The 21,598-nt window shown below is 38.9% G+C and overlaps 1 protein-coding gene across 2 annotated transcripts in view; it reads left to right on the top strand.

The window, feature by feature from the left end:
- The window catches only part of LOC131031299 (probable phosphoribosylformylglycinamidine synthase, chloroplastic/mitochondrial), a 184,463-nt gene that overhangs the window by 96,543 nt on the left and 66,322 nt on the right, over positions 1-21,598 (top strand). The gene's annotated exons all lie outside the window — the stretch shown is intronic.

Raw genomic sequence — 21,598 nt, 5'->3', positions numbered from 1 at the left:
CAAATCGCTCTTGTCCCTCACTGAAGGACCAGAGCGATTTTCTTTATATGCACAATTTTAGACCTTTTTTTGGACATTAACTTTTATTCATAGCATGAAGCAGGATGATATCTTCCCTAGCAAAGACATTTCATGGTGAAAAGTGAAGCATTTGGGCCTGGAGGACAAAAATCGCTCCTGTCCCTCACTGAAGGACCGGAGCTTGAAATCCAAAATTGCCTTGTCCTTGAAAGATTTGAACGATTTCGCGAATTGAGAAGATCAAAGGAGATACATTTTATCAGTTGAATATAACTTGAAAGCGCAATCATGAGGAAAATTGACCCTAGAAGCAAAATCGCTCCTGTCCCTCTGCCAGGGACCAGGGCGAATTTAAGTGATAGCTCCCGTCCCTCTCTCAGGGACCAGAGCGATTTTCAAGTAAGTGTTAAGTTTGAGGCAAGCAAAGGAGGCGTAACGAGTCCGTTGAAGATAATTTGAAGATTGCAAAAACGCCAAGTGAAGCCCATATTGTCCTAGGCGCTCCTGTCCCTCAGTCAGGGACCAGAGCGATTTTTGCCTTAGGTCAATTTCTCGCCAAGTTTGAACAAACTCCCGGCCAAGGATGAATGAAAGGGGACACAACGAGTCTATTGAAGATAATTTTTGAAGTTAGCAAAGTGTGATGGAGCCTACAAGTCCAAATTCGCCCCTGTCCCTCAGTAAGGGACCAGGGCGATATTCATTTTATTAGCCAGCTCATTCAAAAATCACGCCAAGTCAAGGACGTACAAGGTTGCACAAGGTCGAAGATATCATTTGGAAGGCAACGAACAAGAAGCAAAGGTTGAAAGATAGCAAATGTTGGCTAGAGCATAAAATTCGCTCCTGTCCCTCACCAAGGGACCAGGGCGAAAACCATTTAAACATCGAATATGCCTTGTTAACGACAAGTAGAATATGCATGAAGCGAAGGGATAACGTCATTGCTTGCCATATAATGAAGATTGGTGATTGAAGAAGCAAGATCAAGGAGAAAACACCAAGATCGCTCTTGTCCCTCACCAAGGGACCAGGGCGATATCAACCTCAGGAGGCACTCATCTACAAAATCAAATCAATCAAGCTCGAGGTTCTTAGCGAAAATGCCAGTTTCAACGTAAAGATGGAGATTTTGAACGTCAAAGGCGAAAATCAAAGGCTAAAATGGAAGTTCGCTCCTGTCCCTCAGTCAGGGACTAGGGCGATAATGGTTTGTATCTTTCCACCATCTCCAAGTTTTGGCGTTAAAACATTCTTTTGAATTTTATTAAATGCTAGAAAAATCGATAAATTGGAATATTCAATTGATAGCATTTAAAAAATTGCGCATGAGTATTTAATTAATTATTTTTGCCTTTAAAAAATCGAATTAATTAAAGACGAAGGCATTAATTAATTAATTATTAATTTAAATAAAATCAAATTGGAGCGCATGGATTTAAATTCTCAATTATTTTGCAAGGTCGGCCCCCTCTTTTATTAAATTTTATTTGTTTTTGGGCCTATTTTTCAAGTCGGCCTAGGGGCAATTATCAAGATGAGCGCCTATATAGGAGGGGTGTGTTGAGCATGTTAATCCATCATTCAATCATTTGTCCAAGTGCGCTTTTGAAGGAGCAATAAACAAGGTGTGAAATCTGGTCTACGAAGGAGCGAATTTTCCTCAAAGCGTTGAAGGCTAGAGGTGGTGAAGTTGATAGAAGAAGCACATTTTGAGGACTTCGATCCACATTTTGCCTAGCAAACTTGCTTAATTTTGCATCTTTTCTTAGATTTAGTTCTCAAGTGGAGGTATGGCGAGATTCTCCTAGTCTCAATTTTGAATTTTGAATTTTCAATTTCAAGTGGCTTAGTTAGATTTAGGAAATGATAATTCAAAGATTTATCATGAGGTTTCCTAATTTAAAACTTAAATCCTCTTTCTAGTCTATATTTCCACATTGCAAAACATGTTATTAATTTTGAAATGTTGTGTAGGCATCAAATGGAGATCCCGGAGATGGAAAATCAAGCAAGATCAAGGACGGGCTCCTTCGAGGACGATCAAGCAAGGAGAAGGGCGACCTCCTCCAGTCTAGCGTCGACAAAGACGACCTTCTTCGACCCAGCATCATCAAGATAAGGGCGACCTCTTCCAATCCAGCATTCCAAGGCGGGGTACATCATCATCCTGCAAATCAAGGACACAAGAAGTCAGAACAAAGGGTTCATTGAAGAAGCAGATAATTTCAGAAGAGTTAATTAACGATAGCTTCTCAACAACATCAAATTGAATATCTACCAAGCTACAAGTGTCAGACGAGGTGGCATCCTAGTCATCACTTCTCCAGTCGGATAGGTCCACCTCAGCATGTCCAGATTCAATGTACCTAACTCATGGAAGGTGGCACAAACTTCGATGTACCTACCCCGGCTATCCATTGGTCAAATTTTCCAGAGAGGACATGTGTCCAAGCAATACAATTTTATCATTGGTCAAGCATTAAATGTTATGTAATGGTTGTAACAAACCCTAATTAGGGTTTTCATTGTAAAATCTTGGCCATTGATCTCGAATTGATCTAAGCCATCGAATTGTATTGAGGGCACTATATAAGCCCTGGCATTTCATTTGTGAAGGCTATTAGAGAGAGTTAGAGTTAGTTAGTGAATAGAGAGTAGTTAGAAGGTGATTAGAATAGCAATTAGAGTAGAGTAGAGAGAGAAGGCAAAGATTGTTGCCAAGAGGTTGTTGTAAAAGACTTGTAACTTCATTGAAGAAATGGTGAAATTTATGGGTCGATTCGACAATTTGCATGGTCTTTATACTTCTCATATTTGATTTCATGTTATTAGATGAGTGGAAGAAATATGCTTGATTGATGGTGAAATTCGTACATCCATACTACTAGCAGTTTGTTGATTGCAGACTTGCCTTGCGTAGTCAACTGGAATCATTCAGCTTAAGCCTAACTTCAATTGTCGCTTCTTCATTGATATGCATTAACCTGATGGTGTCTATGCTTGCAGTGATGATTTGAACATCATAAAGCTTTCCTTCGAAGATCGCACTAGCCTTGTGGAGATGGTCCTGCGATGTCAAAACAAGACCTAGTTAGAATTTCATCAAAGATCAATCATTGCTCCTACATTCCTTAGTATTAGGATTAGATTCTCTCCTCGCCCTCGTCTTTTTTTTCTTTTTTTTCAAGTCAAAGCTAGTGAAAATCCTGTGTTCCAGCAATATTCAAAGCAGATCAGAAGTTCAATCATCAAATGTAAGTCCCCTTGTGATTCCAGCAAATCACATCATACCACTGGAGCTTATCCACATGTAGAGACCCTACTAAAAAGAACATTGGAGTCATCCTAACTGATCCTTCTTGCGATATCTTCAGCAGTTAGCGACTTTATTCAAGAGAGGATAAGATGCCTTTGGGTATTTTATTCTGTGTATGATTGTGTACAAAATACACGTTAACAGTACCCGAGGTTGATGAATCTATGGAATCCATGGTGCAAAATGATAAGCCAGAGAAGGGACATACACCTCAACATTCATCAAGTCAATCTCCCCGAATTGATGAGCTACAGGAAGATTAGGGAAATGATGATGAAGTGACATCTCCCCTCCGAGAGGATGAACCACTGCCGAAGGAAATACAAGTTAGAGAAACAAGATCCGCCATTCCGGATTGGTTAAACGAGAGATTGACAAGAGTGATTGTGGTTGAAGAGGAAGAAGATGTATTTGATTTAGAAAGCCTCCTAGGAAATTCTCAAGAGGTAATGGAAAAGAAGAAGGCCACAAAGATGTCCAAGGTGATAAGAGATGAGACAGGATCCAGGAAATCGCAAATAGCTACACCAGCAGTGGACAAGTATGAAGGTGAGATTCTTGCAGATGAGTATGACTTAGAAACATTTGAGCTTGGTCCACTCACTACTGAACAAGCAATGGAAGAAGCAACCGATTCATTTGAAGCACTTAAAGACAAACTTAAGGAAGAAATGGAGAAGAATAGGAAACTTGAGAGAGAGGTCGGTGCTTGGAGAGGCTATTTTAGTCATCTCAATCAGCCCTTGAGACGTCAGGATCCAGCAGTATCTCCTTTACAAGCACTTCCTCTCGAATCGGTTGGCGAAGCAGAAAGGGTCAAAAGCTTGGTACAGCTTATGAGCTCTTGGATTGATAAATCCCACACAGTAGTTGTTGAATTTGCAACAAGAATGATGAAGACAATCCATCGAGCTATCCAGGTCCTTGAGATTATTCATAATCTAACGATAACTGTAGCTGCTTTCGCTCAGACTAGAGATGTTATCATTCTTGTCCTGCAAGTAATAAGACAAACACCAAGACGGATCCTAGCACAAGAAAAGATAATGGATGGAGGAACTCATAACCTATTACAGTGGTCAGCTCTACTCCAGATCAAAGAGGTCCTTTTTGAGGACATCAGCACCAAATGCAGTCAAGTTGAAGGTATCATCCATCCAATTCAAGATAAGGTGTTTGAAGTATTGTGTACCATTCTTGGCAGGCGGATCGAGATTGAGACAGATGTGGACATCCAAGAGTTGGAGGATAGAGTCAAGGTCATCTTTTGCAAAGAAGAGAATGTCATCACAGATGAGCAACGAGACTTGATGTTCACTACCATGCTCCTAATTGAGAAGATCAAAGAACTTGAACCTGGATGGGAAACGACTCTTCTCACGGCTTTTGATCAAGTCATTCACTTGGAGGAACGAATGAAGAATCTTCCTGAGATTCCTATTGCTGAGATTGAAGGAATTGTGTCCAGATTCGTTGGATATGCTAAGAAAGAGCATAGGAAAGGGAACAAAGTTCTAGAAGAAAGGTTGTTATAGGATGATGTGGCATCTTAATTCTCATTGGTCTATGTTTCCTCAACTTTTGTGCCAATTAAATATTTGGCTATGCATTTAATAATGTTCATCTAAAAGGGGAACTTTTATTAACAAACCCTAATTAGGGTTTAGGTGTCAAAATCTCAGCCATTGATCTTCTTTTGATCTGGGCCGTTCATTGTAATTGAGGATGCTATATATACCCTCACTCATTTTCATTTTGTCATTAGAGATTAGAAAGAGAGATTAGAAATTAGAAGAGTTTAGAGAGAAGAAAGTTATTGTGTAGCAAGATTGAGTAGTGAAGAGAGAATTTTGAATAGTTGTTGTCTATTTGGCTTTGAGATCAATAAAATATTGAAGTTATGGTGTTTTATTGCAATGCTTGTGGCTATCTTCATGGTTGTTTATCTTCTTGAATCATTCTCAGTCGAAGTAGTATTTAAGTTTGAAGGACTAAGTGCTGTGCTTGATCTTTGGTGAGATTCATATCCAAACCACTAGCTTCTTATTGATTGTAAGGACACCTTGTGTGGTCAACTGGAGATATTGAGATTGCTTGAACATTCAATCATTGAAATATTGATATGTATCTTTATGATAGTATCTATAGTCCTTGATGATTTGAAAATCACTAATCACCTTAGAAGATCGCATCAATTCCAGTAGAGTTGTAATTCCTTGGCAATACTGAAATTGGTAGAATCTTACCAAGTCTAGCCTATATTGAGTCATTCTTAGGATTAGATTAGCATCCATCCCTTGAAACCTTTATCTTTTGCTATTTTTTGTGAATCTGTTAGTATTAGGAAAATCCTGTTCCTGAAATCAAAAGAGCGTGACACGGACAAGCTTTCTCAGAAAGTGCGTAAGACCCCTTGAAGAAACAACATTTACAACGACCACTGGTGCTTATCCACACGTAGAGATCCTACAACGAAGAACCTTGAAGTCACCCTGATTGATCCTTTTCGTGATATCTTCAGCATTCAGAGGCTTTAATCAAGAGAGGATAAGGTACCATTTGGGTATTTTATTCTGTGTTTGGTTGTGTACAAAATACACGTCAACACTACCTAATGTAGCAATTGACTTTTTCAGTTGCCTCCCTACCGAGATATCAAATGCCCATTGTCTCTTCCCAATACCGGGAGTCTCGTTGATGAAAAATAGCATTAAACAGACAATTAGGCTACCATATTGGAAAGTTCCCTTCTTTTCTCCTTTAATCTTTCCTAGGTTTATCAACATTCATCCAACATCCAACCACATAGATCCAATTTCTCATTTTCTCTCATCATCTTATAAGCTGCATAAATGTAGGAGCTAGAAATAGAATTCAATTGGTTTAATTGAGTTACCTTGTAACCGATGACCATGCTAACGAATCTGATGTCTGTGTCGGTGATAGTACCGATTCTCATAGATCGCCTGTCCGAAGTTGCGCGGGTAATTTTGTTGACATGATCATTAAAAACCTTCTTATCCGGACGCTGCCCAACCTGTGGTAAACCAGTGATTGATATGATTAAAGATAAATACTCTGAATCACTGCCAGTGAAAAACCCTAAAGACCTCTTCCAATCGCCAGTGAAATAGCTCAAGAAGATATCTGATCACACTAAATCGCTTTTAATCGCTTTGAATGCAAGGTGATCTGAAATGAAGTAGATTCAACCTTTTATCCTCCAAGAAAAACCCTAATCTTTCATTGACATCAATGACTTTTGGTGGAAGATACCGGATCTCGATAAAACACCTCCATGCCGGATAAGCATCTCCAATGTTTGGAACATTTTTCATAACCTCTTCCCGGTGCATACGCAACATGTTCATGAATTTTGTCTACCCCTAAGGCATCTGCCGCAGTTACCGGATGAGCTTCTTGACGGTGCAGGGGCAACCTCTTCTGCTGAATAAGTAACCGGTGCATTCCCATCTGCAGATTATTCTTCAAACTTCCTGACCCATCTCTGGGTACGATCTTGCCGGATTTCATTAACCTTTTCTTTCCCTTTCTCATTTGATCCTCCATTGCCAATCGGTGGATTTCTGCTTCTATAGAATTTAGCAATATGTCCAACCTCATTACATGCATAACATGTAACATTGTTCTTTTGAATTGCTTTGCTAAAATCGGTGTAATTGCTTGACCTGCACTGATTAGCCATATGTCCAAATTTTCCACATGCATAGCATTTAACATTCATTCTGCAATCTTCTGTCTTATGCCTATACTTATTACATTTAGAACATTGACCAGGAGCAAAATCAGGGTTATGATTTGCTCTGTTTCTACATTGCCTAGCCATGTGACCAAATCTATTACAAACAAAACATCTACCATTAAATTTATAAGCATTAACCTGCCTTACCGGTGCTTTATGGTTTTGATCTTCATTTGCGGTATTGGAACTTTGTCCTTGCTCAAATCCAAGTCCACTGGAATCTCCCTTCTGCCTTTGTCTCTTCAATAACTCATCTAGCTGTGCTGAATTAATCTTGAATTTTTCTTTATACTCACTTGCAATAGTTAGATCATCTCTCAGAATTATCATTTGTCTCTCAAGCTCTTGTTCATTACTCTGGGATTGTACTAAATCAGTTCTTAACATATCATTCTCATGAACCAACCTACCACATTCTTCAAATTTGTTCTTCAAAGATATAGCAAGATTTTCTTCCTTTTTCTTCCGGTCCTCAATCTCTCTTGACATTCTCATAGTTATAGCTTGCATTTCATTTCTCATAACCATGTTCTCCTGACTTAGTTTCTGGCAGTGTTCCTTAAGTGCATCTTTCTCTTCATCATCCTGATTTTGCAAAAGTTCCTTCCTCCTACTTGAACAAATGACAACCTCTCGTGTAGGACAAGAATGAATTCCTTAGCAGAATTCAATTCATCTTGTAGCTTTAAGTTCTTCATCCTTTCAGCATCATAATCTTCAAGTGCCATCTCAAGTTGCTTTTCCAAACCCATATCCATGGATTCCAGATTCAGGATCTTCCTTAAGCTGTTAAACTTCCTTTGAGGCACAAGGCTCTGATACCAATTGTTGGAATCCAATAACACTGAGAGATGGGGGTGAATCAATGTTATACCAAAATTATCAATTTTAGCCTTATTAAAGCATGCATACACCAACTGGTATACCAGTACATACAAAATTGAAAGAAGTAAAGCAACCAATAAGCCAATCACATAAATGAATACCATAACACACAAAATTATACGTGTAAAACCTCAAAGAGGAAAAACCATGGTGGGATTTTGTTGACGTGTATTTTGTACACAGCCAAACACAGAATAAAATACCTAAAGGTACCTTATCCTCTCTTGCATAAAGTCTCTGAATGCTGAAGATATTGCGAAAAGGATCAATCAGGATGACTTCAAGGTTCTTGTTGTAGGATCTCTATGTGTGGATAAGCTCTCTGTGGTATGATGTGATTTGCTGGAATCACAAGGGGACTTACACTTGATGACCTGAACGACTGATTTGCTGGAATCACAGGATTTTACTAGCTTAGATTTGAAAAAAAGGAAAAAGGACGAGGGCGAGGAAATGATCTAATTCTGATACTAAGAATGTAGGAGCAATGAATGATCTTTGATGAAATTCTAACTAAGTCTTGTTTTGACATCCCAGGACCATCTCCACAAGGTTAGTGCGATCTTCGAAGGAAAGTTTTACGATGTTCAAATCATCACTGCAGGCATAGACACCATCAGGCTGATGCATATCAATGAAGAAGCGACAATTGAAGTTAAGCTTAAGCTGAATGATTCCAGTTGACTACACAAGGCAAGTCTGCAATCAACAAATTGCTAGTAGTATGGATATACGAATTTCACCATCAATCAAGCACATTTCTTCCACTCATCTAATAACATGAAATCAAATATGAGAAGTATAGAGACCATGCAAATTGTTGAATCGACCCATCAATTTCACCATTTCTTCAATGAAGCTTTACAAGCCTTTTACAACAACATCTTGGCAACAATCTTTGCCTTCTCTCTCTACTCTACTCTAATTGCTATTCTATCAACTGACCAATCACCTCCTAACTATTCTCTATTCACTAACTCCTCTCTAACTACTCTCTAACTACTTCCAACTGCCTTTACAAAATGAAGAGCCGGGGCTTATATAGTGCCCTTAATACAATTCGATGGCTAAGATCAATTTGAGATCAATGGCCAAGATTCAATAATGAAAACCCTAATTAGGGTTTGTTACAACCATTACATAGCATTTAATGCTTGACCAATGATAAAATTACATTTTTAGGACACATGTCTTCTCCGAAAAAATCGACCAATGGATAGCTGGGGTAGGTACATCGAAGTTTGTGCCACCTCCCATGAGTTAGGTACATTGAATCTGGACATGTTGAGGTGGACCACACCGACTGCAGAAGTGATGATTGGGATGCCACCTCGTCTGACACCTGGTTGATGCCAATTTGATGTTGCTGAGAAGCTAGCTTTAATTAACTCTTCTGAAACTATCTGCTTCTTCAACGAACCCTTGCTCTAACTTCTTTTGTCTTTGATGTGCAGGATGATTGATGTACCTTGCCTTGGAATGCTGGATTGGAAGAAGTTATTCCTGATGATGCTTGACCGAGGAAGGCTGTCCTTGTCGATGCTAGGCTGGAGGAGGTCGCCCTTATCCTTGCTTGATCTTCCTTGATGATACTGAGCTGGAGGAGATCATCCTTGTCCTGGACCGGATCTTCTTTGATGGGAGTCTGCCGACTTGTAGATATTCCAGCCTTAGGAGTTGCCATCTTGATGCCTACACAACATTTCACAATTAGTAATCTATCTTGAAGTGTAGAAATTAGGATTCAAAAAGGAAGATTTAAGATTTTAATTAGGAAACTTCATGATAAATCTTGAGTTATCATTTCCTAGTTAACAATGCCAAACTTAGAATTTTCAAAACAAAAGTTCACAATTCAAATCTTCAACAATGGTGTGAAGATGATTTCGCCATACCTCCTCTTGAGTATTAAACTCTAAGAAATGATGCAAAAATAGATGAATTTCGCTAAGCAAAATGTAGATCAAAGCTCTCCCTTGGATAAAATGCGCCTCCTTTAGCCTTCACAAGAATCAACTCCACTTCCTTCTAGTCTCCAACACTTGAAATAAATTCGCTCCAAGCAAACCAGATTTCGCACCTTCAATTAGCCTTCCAAATTTGCACTTGAAGCAATGATTGAATGATTTGAATTGTGAAAAAACACCTCCAATATATAGAGTGCTCACCCCTTTGCTCCCTCTAGGCCGACTTGGCAAAAAGAGGTTAAAAAATAAATAAAATTCCAAAAAAGGGGGGCCGACTTGGCAAAATAAATGAAAATAAGGCCTTAAGCGCTTTATATTTAATTTTAATTTAATAAAAGTTAATTTTAAATGCCTCCAAGATAGAAGTTCGATTTTTTAAGGCATTTTAAAATTAATTTATTAAATGCCAAAATGTCTTTTATTTAATGCCAATTTAATTTTAATTTTTTCAAATGCCTCAAAATTAGCAATTTTGGCGATCTAATGCAATTTGGAGAATATTAATTTTTAAAACAAGGCTTAATGAAACTTCCTGAGGATTTCGCCCTGGACCTTCATTGAGGGTCAGCGCGATTTTTCATTTTTTGCTCAAACTTAGCACTTTTCCACCTCCAAAATTTCTTCAAGACACTTCAACTAGGTCCTTTCACTGGATTGCAAACTTAGCTCAATCCAATTTTGGAGAAAAGGTGTGATTTTGAAGTTTCTCGCTGTGGGCCCTCTCTGAGTGTCCGTAGCGATTTTTGCAATTTAGGCTTGATTCTTCATCATTTTTCATTAAAACTTCATTCATCATTTGGCAATGCCTTCCCTTAATCCACTCCAACCAAATTCGCTTTGTTGTTGTAAGGTAAAATGAGGATTTTCAACAATATCGCTATGGGCCCTCTCTGAGGGTCCGTAGCGATTTTTCGCTGTGGGCCTTCACTGAGGGTCAGGAGCGATTTTTCATTTTTTGACCAAAATCATCAAGTTTCAAAGGCAAAACAATATTCATCCTGTTTTTGGAGGTCTCTTCTCCTTATCCTAACCTTGCCTTAGCACCATTTTGAAGAAAACATGCATTTTTGAAAATCTCGCTGTGGACCTTCAGCGAGGGTCAGGAGCGACTTTTTGGTTTTAGGCAAATTCCTTTATCTTTTAATCTTCAAATCACCTCCAAGGCATAACACATCACGTTCTCCTCCTGTCCAAGCAAGATTTTTTCTCAATTCTTCAAACCAAGGAGAGAAAACTGGAAAATCGCTATGGGCCCTCTCTGAGGGTCCGTAGCGATTTTTGTAATTGCCTTCAAAATATTGATTCTCAACGATTTCTTTTCACTTCAAGGCTTTTCAAACATCGTTTCTAACCCATGCATAACCTTAGCTTTCCTCAAACTTGGATGAAAACTTCCTATTTTAGGTTTCTCGCAGTGGGCCCTCTCTGAGGGTCCGGAGCGATTTCTCGTTGTGGGCCTTCAGTGAGGGTCAGGAGCGATTTTTTCATTTTGGGTTGATTTCCCCTTGTGTTGATCCTCCAAATTATATTCAACGGATAGACCATGCCTTCCTCCATCCCCTCCAATCATGAAATCACTTTGATCCTGCAAGAATAATGCATATTTGAAAATCTCGCTATGGACCCTCTCTGAGGGTCCGTATCGATTTTTGCTACCTGGACCAAAATGCTTCACTTTTCGTCTAAAAATCACTTTGCCAAGGAAGATATCATCTTGTTTTTTGTTATGAATAAAAATTCATGTCCAAGAATTGTCCAAAAATGTGCACACAAAGAAAATCGCTGTGGGCCCTCTCTGAGGGTCCGTAGCGATTTTTCCTTTCCTGGGCAAAATTTCTTCAATTCATCATTTTTGATCAAGTCTGGATACCTCATTATGTTCATTCTATCCTTCACCATGCTTTTGACATCTTAAATCGACCAAATAAGGCTAGCAATGACCCTTATAAGATTTCTCGCTGTGGGCCCTCTCTGAGGGTCAGGAGCGACTTTTCTATTTTCAACAAGGTCCTTCATTATTTCAAGTCAAAACTTCTTCAGGTGGGTGGAGAAAGTCATTCATTTCCCTTTCATGCTCAAAACTTAGTCTCTTTTCATTGCAAAACGAAGGAAATCAAAATCTCACTGTGGACCCTCTCTGAGGGTCAGGAGTGATTTTTCGCTGTGGGCCCTCTCTGAGGGTCAGGAGCGATTTTTCTCTGTGGGCCCTCTCTGTCAGGATAATTTTATGTAATATAACATTTAAGTATAAGTGACAAGTTATATTCCATATATACTTTCAGGATGTTTGAGAGTGGTTTCAGACCTCCAGGAGTTATATTGCAAAATCTAGTTTTTGGAGGTTTTTCAGTTTTCCAGACTTAGTCAATTTTCAGGATCAGGACATTCCAGACTTAGCCAAATTTCAGGATCAGGACTTCAAACTTCATCACTCACCAACTTGACCTAACTCAAGCAGAACTTGCTATCCAGGCGATCCCCTTGGCGACACTCAAAATGCAAAGGCTAACAGACAAAACCTTAAAAGACCTAGAAAACAAACCCCAGAAAAGCAGAAAGCAGTGGTCCCCATTTGCAATGGGGCGATGTGTGAAATGGTCACAACAGATTTGTGACCCACAATATCAATCCATTGGCCATTTTAAGAGATATTACAAAATATAGGGGCCTGCACTTGCAGGAAGGCTTACAGCCCAGAGCACACTGCTCAATCACAAAAGGAGCCTCACTGACTACATCTAAATCCAGACTACAATCCAGAGAAATGAATGAACTGCTAAGATAGCATCTTCAATGCCTGAATACAGTTCTGGTTAAGCTCTGTTTGGTCCGGTCTAAAACCCTAAACCCTTTACTGAAATAACCCTTTACAAAAATATCCTTTCATACATAATCTCTCTCATATATTTCGCATCCTTATCATCATCTACATATTCATCACATCACAAAATGATCTAATCCAACTGACCTATATACCCTATACAATTTATCATGCCTTATGTCGGCTTACAAAGATAATTACAATATCAATATACATGTTGGCTAGATAACATAAATACATGAATATCAAAAACAATTGCCGAGGCCGGATCCAAAAGATGTCGGCCTCCAATACCGATAACCTTATTCTTAACCATGTCGGCCTGCATTGCCGGTAACAAAAGAAATCCTTCCATCCTGCCGGTGCCGGTGCCGGTGCCGGTGAAGTGTTTGTGAAGTGCCTATCGGTGAAGTGTCTGTGAAGTGCCTGCCGGTACACAATTGAACCAAAACATGAAGCCAGAACAAGATACCATGTTGCCATCAATGACAACATAGTGAAACCATCCAATTGAGTGTCAATTGCCAACAGACTTAGAGGATGAAAACCCTACTAGTTCATGAGTGGTTGAGGATGAAAACTTTTTTCGGCCAAAGAAGTGATTCTTATATAGTGGTTGTGTTTGAACTTTAATGGTGGCTTACATTGGCAATATGGCATTTATAGTTGTTGTTGTTGAAGTGTTTATTCCAAAGGTGTCCTTTGTGGTGGCTACCCATGGAGTTGAGCTAGATTGAAGTGGATAAGGGTGCAAATGTTTATTAGTGCATAAGGTTGTGAAGTTGGTTTGAAATTCACAAAAGTTAGTACAAGTACTAAAGTATTGATTAATGTTTTTTGATTTTATGTGAGATTGGTGCAGTAGTTCTAGACTAGTGCCTATCTATTGGGCAACAAAGTCATAGCCCATTAAGTGGAAAGAAAAACAGAAACAAGAAGAAAAGTGGGCTTTATACTCTCATATACCGAAAATTGTGAAATCAAAATTATTGAGCATACTTATTTATCCAAAATAGAGCTGCATATATTCACATGCAATATGAAAGAGCTATTACAATACTTGCAATAGTTTTAGAATGATATTACATTCATCTCATCCACAATTACACTCATGCTACCAAAATGTGGCCAAGGAAAGTCCCTAGTTGTTACTAGGAAAGCCTTCAAAAGTTATACATACTACTCTAGAGAGACGTAGACACATAAATCACTTGCACATTACCAAATCTCCTCATATCCATGAATCTGCAATCCAAAGAATGAATTGCACTTGGCATCAATAGTTGCCTTGCAACAATTTGGCACTTTTGGCATTTAGACACCATAATGGAACCAACCTCCTTCAAAATGGATTCCAAAACACTACCAAGAAATGTTGGCCATGAAACTGTAACCTGTGGTACTATAACGATGCTAGATCTGTGGCCAAGGATGAATCCTGTCCAAAAGGGGTGTCACAGATTGAATGATGGGTTGAGCACTGATTTCTCGTAGCTTGGAGACCTCCTGCACTAATGGCGGTAGTTGGAGCGAACCAGGAGCAAACCATGGGTGTTTAACTTTTGGCGTCAAAAATCATTTTGAAAAAACAAGCTTTAGGTTCTAGGGTCCTGTTGGAGATTGGCTTCCAATAAGGAACAATAGTGATTGGAGTTGGTGGTGAAAGCAAATCTGGAACTAAAACCTTGAGGTTCCAGATTCCTATCGAGCATCGCCTTTTGAGAAGGAATAGTGGGTTGAGAGTCAGGAGTGGAAGGGGACTTGGAATTGGGACCTTGAGGTTCCAACTTCTTGTCAAGGCTCGACTTTCAAGATGGAACAATGGGTTGGGAGTGGAAGTGGACTTGGAATTGGAACCTTGAGGCTCGATAAGCATCAATGGAAAAAGAAAACCCCAAAGGCTTGAATAGAAACAAAATTTAGTAAGTCCCAATAGGAGGCTTATGAGACATTTTCTTGGCTAGAAGATAAGACTTTGATCTAGATTTCTTGGCTACACTATCAATCTTTAGCTCTTTTATATAACTAGGAATTTGTCTCTTTTGCAACTCATGTTTGGTTGGGTCACGAAAAGCTTTCATTCCTTGGTTAATAGCTCAACAAAAGTTCACTTGATTGTAGGAACTTCAAAACTCATTCTTGGGTTTGCCAAAGTTTAGCTTGGTTACGTCTTATGGATTGTTGGTTACTCTCGGTTTTGCCAAGGTAGCATACTTGGGGCAAATCCACAAGCTTGAGCAGATACTTGGGTGAAACCAACCTATACTTTGACCATGATCCATACCCATCATGGAGTGCTTTGGAATTTGTGCTTGGTACAAACTGGTCTAGATATAGGTAGGTTTCTATATGAACTCCATAACACAAGTGCAAATCCACTTAATTTTTTATTGTTCATGAGTGAAGGATAGGAATCTTTTTCCCTTGTAATAATTTCAAGGAAATATTACACAATCATACATTCATTTCAAGCATTATTACTACAACAATTGATTAGCTGTGTGAAAGCTACACAAATAGGCTTAAACAAATCTAGAAGTTCATCAAAGAAACAAAACAAACTTAATAGAGAACACCATGCAACAAACCAAAAAGCGTTACCCTTCGTATTTGTGGGCTAAGGAATCATATGTCATGAGTCCTTTTTCTTCTTTGTGACAACGATCTAATTTTTTGCACTTGCAAACCATAGAGCACTAATTGTGTAGAGAGAGGAAGACATCTTGATGAGATTAGTCAATATGCTTATTATTTCTAACCATTAAGGCACAAGAGAATCTAGAAAAATCTTCAATAGAGAGGTACATCTTGTAGAAGAGGGTGAAACCCTAAAAAGAAATTTTAGCATTATTGTGGATAGGAGCTAAGGAAGCCACCACAAGATCATTGGGGATATGTTGACGTGTATTTTGTACACCATCATACACAGAATAAAATACCTAAAGGCATCTTATCCTCTCTTGAATAAAGTCTCTAACTGCTGAAGATTCGCATGAAGGATCAGTTAGGATGACTCCAATGTTTTGGTTAGTAGGGTCTCTACGTGTGGATAAACTCCAGTGGTATGATGTGATTTGCTGGAATCACAAGGGGACTTACATCTGATGATTGAACTTCCGATTTGCTTTGCTGGAACACAGGCTCTTACTGGCTTAGATTTGAAAAAATGGAAAAAGGATGAGGGCGAAGAGAAGATCTAATCCTAATACTAAGAATGTAGGAGCAATGATTTGATTTTTTGATGAAACTCTAACTAGGTCTTGTTTTGACATCAATGGACCATCTCCACAAGGCTAGTGCGATCTTCTAAGGGAAGCTTTATGATGTTCAAATCATCACCGCAGGCATAGACACCATCAAGTTGATGCATATCAATGAAGAAGCGACAAATTGAAATTGAGCTTAAGCTGAATGATTCCAGTTGACTACACAAGGCAAGTCTGCAATCAACAAACTGCTAGTAGTATGGATATACGAATTCCACCATTAATCAATCGCATTTCCTCCATTCATCTAGTCATCTACCATCTAGGATTGAAGACTCAACAAGAAACCATGCAAATTGCAAGAAACGACACACTTCACCATTACTTCAATGAAAATGGAGTTTGTTTACAATCAATGGCAACAATTTCTTGCCTTGTCCTCCTATTCTACTCTAATTACTATTCTATCAATTTTTAACTACTCTCTATCTACTAACTGCTTTCTATTATTTACAACTCTCTCTCATTCCTAATGCCTTTACAAAATGAAATGCCAGGGCTTATATAGTGCCCTCAATACAATTCGATGGCTTAGATCACTTCGAGATCAATGGCCAAGATTCAACAATGAAAACCCTAATTAGGGTTTGTTACAACCATTACATAACATTTAATGCTTGACCAATGATAAAATTGTATTGCTTGGACACGTCCTCTCTAGAAAAATCGACCAATGGATAGCCGGGGTAGGTACATCGGAGTTTGTGCCACCTTCCATGAGTTAAGTACATTGAATCTGGACATGCTGAGGTGGACCTCACTGATTGGAGAAATGATGACTAGGACGCCACCTCATTTGACACTTGTAACTTGGTAGATATTCAACTTGATGTTGTTGAGAAGCTTGCTTTAATTAATTCATCTGGAACTATTTACTTCTTCAACGAGCCCTTGTTCTAACTCCATGTGTCCTTGATGTGTAGGATGATGATGTACCTCGCCTTGGAACGCTGGATTGAAAGAGGTCGCCCCTGTCCTGGCTTGATCGTCCCGGCGAAGACCGTCCTTGATCCGGCTTGATTTTCCTTGATGAGATCTCCATTTGATGCCTACACAACATTTCAAAATTAGCATCATGATTTTGCAATGAATAACTAGATTAGAGATTAAATTTAGGAAACTTCATAATAAGTCCTTGAGTTATCATTTCCTAAACGACGATTGAGCTATTAGAATTCAAAATTTCAAAATTTAAGGCTATGACGATCAAAATTCGAAATTAAAACAAGGGATCTTGTCATACCTTACTTGAGAGTTTAACTCTAAAATGCAAAACAAAGGAATTCGCCTAGGCACAAATCAAAATTTGATGGCTTCAACGTGATCTCTCTCCAAATGAACGTCCACTTTAGCAATTCGCCACCTTGGGGGAGGAGTCTTCAATGTCTTGAAGATAACAAATTCGCCTTACTTGAAACAAACACGCACTCCTCTTTGATGATAATTTCGCACCTTGTCTTCTCCAAAATCGCATATGAAAGAGGATAAAATGATGATTTGAAAATGAAATAAACACCTCCCTTTATAGGCGCTCACCTTCACATTGACCCTAGGCCGACTTTGGTGAATAAGGCAAATTTAAAATAAACTTAAAGGCCGACCTTTGTAAAATGAAACAAATTTTAAATCAAGCGCCCCATTTTATTTATAATTAATTAATTTAATGCCTATAATTTTAAATAAACTCGATTTTTAAAAGGCAAAAATTAATTAATAAAGACCCATGCGCTAATGTTAAATGCTAACTTTAATTGGATTTCAAATTTATCGATTTTTTCCTAGCATTTAATAAAATCTAAAGAATGTTTTAGCACCAAATTTGGAAGAGGTAAGGACACAAACCTATCGCTCTGGTCCCTGACTAAGGGACAGGAGTGAATTTGATGTTTAGTCTTGATTCTCTTGCCTTTTATGTTCAAAACCTCCATCCTCACGTTGAGACTGGCATGTTTGCCAAAAAACTCGCGCTTGATCGTCTTGATTTGGTGGATGAATGCCCTCTAAGGTGGATATCGCCCTGGTCCCTTGGTGAGGGACAGGAGCGAACTTCATGCTCTGGCCAACATTTGCTATTTCTCAAGCTTTACTCCTTGTTCATCACCTTGCAAATGATATCCTTGATCTTGCGAACCTTGACTTTGATGTGATCTTGAAGGAAAATGAGTGATTTAGCTAATTTCGCCCTGGTCCCTGACTGAGGGACAGGAGCGATATAGGTCCCTTGGTTCAATTGATGACCCTTTGATGTTTGAAACCTTTACATATCGTTTTCTTAAGACACCTTTGATACTTTGCAACTTCGTATAATCCTGACTTGGCATGATTTTTGCATGAATTGGCAATTATGGTGAATATCGCTCTGGTCCCTGCCTGAGGGACAGGAGCGAACTTCAATGTCCTGGGCTCATGCTTGCTTCCATGAACTTGTAATTACTTTCATAATGTAGAATGAGGTCCCTTTGATCCCCTTGGACACTTGATACTTGTTAAACCTTCAAAATCTAGGCCCTTATGAAAATTTCGTTCTGGTTCCTGCCTGAGGGACAGGAGCGAACTGGGATATTTGGTGCAAATCCTTCAATTTGGCGGTCTTTGTGACTTTGTTTACCATCGAGATACCTCAAAAATGTCCTTGCCTCCACGTATCTGGACTTGGAGTGGTCTAAAACTTGGGATGAAGGCAAGATAACTAAGATATCGCCCTGGTCCCTGGCTGAGGGACAAGAGCGAATTTGTACTTTCAAGCTCAACTACACTTTGCCACCTTCAAAAATTATCTTCAATGGCTTTGTTGTGTATCCTTTCATTCATCCATGGCTTGGAATTCATTCTAACTTGGCAAGAAATTTGTCTAAGGCAAAAATCGCTCTGGTCCCTGACTGAGGGACAGGAGCGCCTAGGCCAGTTTGGAGTTCATCAGGTGTCTTGCAATCTTCAATTTTGTCTTCAACGAATCCGTAACACCGTCTTTGCTTGCCTCAAACCTAAAACTTGCTTGCTTTTTGCCCACAACATGCCTCATGAAGAATTTCGCTCTGGTCCCTGGGAGAGGGACGGGAGCTACAATGGATTTCGCCCTGGTCCCTGACTAAGGGACAGGAGTGATTTTGCATTTTGGTCTATTTTTCCTCATGTTTGTGCCTTCAAATTATATTCAACTGGTAAAAAGCACTTCCTTGGTTCTCCTCAAGTCGTCAAATCGTTCAAATCTTTCAAGGACAAGGAAATTTTGGATTTCAAGCTCCGGTCCTTCAGTGAGGGACAGGAGCGATTTTTGTCCTCCAGGCCCAAATGCTTCACTTTTCGCCATGAAATGTCTTTGCTAGGGAAGATATCATCCTGCCTCATGCTATGAATAAAAGTTAATGTCCAAAAAAAGGTCTAAAATTGTGCATATAAAGAAAATCGCTCTGGTCCTTCAGTGAGGGACAGGAGCGAATTTGACCTTCTAGGCAAAAACTTCATCATTTCATTGTTTTTGATCAAGTTTGGATGCCCTATCATGCTCATTTCGTCCTTCACCATGCCTTTGATGTCTCAATTCGTCCAAACAAGGTCAGGAATGGCTCAAATAAGTATTATCGCCCTGGTCCCTTGGTGAGGGACAGGAGCGCTTCGCCTTGGTCCTCCTGGGAGGGACAGGAGCGAAATTCGCTCTGGATCCTTAGTGAAGGACAGGAGCGAAATTTGACTTTTCGAACTCTCTATCAGGATAACTTTTAATGGAATATAACATTTAAGTATAAGAAATTCTTATACTTTAAGTTATATTCCATATATACTTTCAGGATGTTTGAGAGTGGTTTCAGACCTCTAGGAGTTATATTGCAAAATCTAGTTTTTGGAGGTTTTTTCAGTTTCCAGACTTAGTCAAATTTCAGGATCAGGACATTCCAGACTTAGCCAAATTTCAGGATCAGGACGTTCAGATTTAGCCAAATTTCAGGATCAAGACATCACTCAAGCCGGACTTGCTTATCCATGTGATCACTTGGGCGACACTCAAAATGCAAAGGCTAACTAACAAAACCCTAAAAAAACCCAAAGAACAAACCCTAAAAAGCAAAAAAAGCAAGGGTCCCCATTTGCAATGGGGCGATGTGTGAAAACGTCACAACAGGATAATATGTTGATGTTGAAGCTTTGCACCTCTTCGCCGAGTAGCCTACCTAGTAATGCTATGCCTATTTGCTGAAGAAGTTGCCTCCAATTTTGGACATTTTTTTGGTAAGTGTCCTAGAACAAAATAAGATCTTGCACCTATGGGTTAATCCTTTATAATCTAGTTGTTTCCAAATTCCATCAGCAACCTTGAGCCAAAATGCTTCAATAATATTTGGGAGAGATCTATTTCAATAAGAGTTTGAGAAAAAGTAAAATGAGAATAGAGCTAAGTTTCTGTTTGTATCAAAATACTAATGGAGGATAGGTTGGATAGGCGCAATATTTAATTGAAGATTGGGTATTCAATATTCTAACCCATACAAGGATCACATAAAAAGTTCTTTTGAGGGATCCAACTTTGGATACTAGGATTGTGAACGAAGAGAAGCCTTATTACAAGACTATGGTCTAGCTTGAAGAAGCATTTCCCTATCCTTAGTGATTCACAAATGACAATGAAGCAACCTTGAGCACATAGATTAATTAAGAAATTCTTTGAGAGAATGGGTTTTTAAGATCCCAAGATCAAATAACTAAGATCTACCAGACTAGGCTACAATTTATGAAACCTGCAAATCAAAGCTTATGAAACCTGAAATTTTAGTCTCCACGATATCCACTCCTATTTCCAAGATCGGATTGAGTTATTCTCTAAATAGATCCTTGAGTTGGATTGAGAGCCATTCCTTGACAAGGTGTGGGTATTTACAGAGGAACCATTGAATCATTAGCCATAGAGGCCAAAAAATGAGCATTATGGGAAATTGTCTTCAAATAACCCTTAGGGTTTGAATTGTCATGTAACTCCAAAGATAGATAGTATTGCCTAGTAATGGCATTGCCCTTGCTTTGATCTGATGAGAGTTGCATGGTAGGATAGAAAAAAGACTAGTGAGATGTGCAATTAGAGGTGGAATCCATTAATAGTGGTTAAATTTTAAGAGCAATAGATTTTCTCATTTTTTGAGGTAAAGGCATAAAACACATGGGGTGGTATTGGTTCTTTAATTCGGTTATATTTATTGTAACTCAAGGTACTTCCATAGAAAAACATAGGGGTGGGCTTTGTTCCATGCATTGACATTAGTGCTACCCCTACCTCCAATCTTCAAAAATCCATATGGTATTATTGGTTTTATATTTCACACAGGTGATTAATATATATTATAAAAGCATATCTTTTCCTGTTGACTAAGAGTTTTATGAGAATTTAAACTTATGATTTTTGTATCTGATAGATGCACTTATACGGCAGTTAGCGACATGCCATTTGAAGAGTGAAGAACCACCTTTTACATTCACAATTGATAAATTTAAATCCTGTGAAACATAGGTCAACTATGGAAGATATGGCAGTTTACAATGTCTGTATATCTTCCATCCATTTCAATG

The sequence above is a fragment of the Cryptomeria japonica genome, chromosome 5, assembly GCF_030272615.1.
Source record: "Cryptomeria japonica chromosome 5, Sugi_1.0, whole genome shotgun sequence".
NCBI classification, from domain to species: domain Eukaryota; kingdom Viridiplantae; phylum Streptophyta; class Pinopsida; order Cupressales; family Cupressaceae; genus Cryptomeria; species Cryptomeria japonica.
The sequence above is the reverse complement of the archived record's forward strand: the minus strand, read 5'-3'. Positions and strand labels throughout refer to the sequence as shown.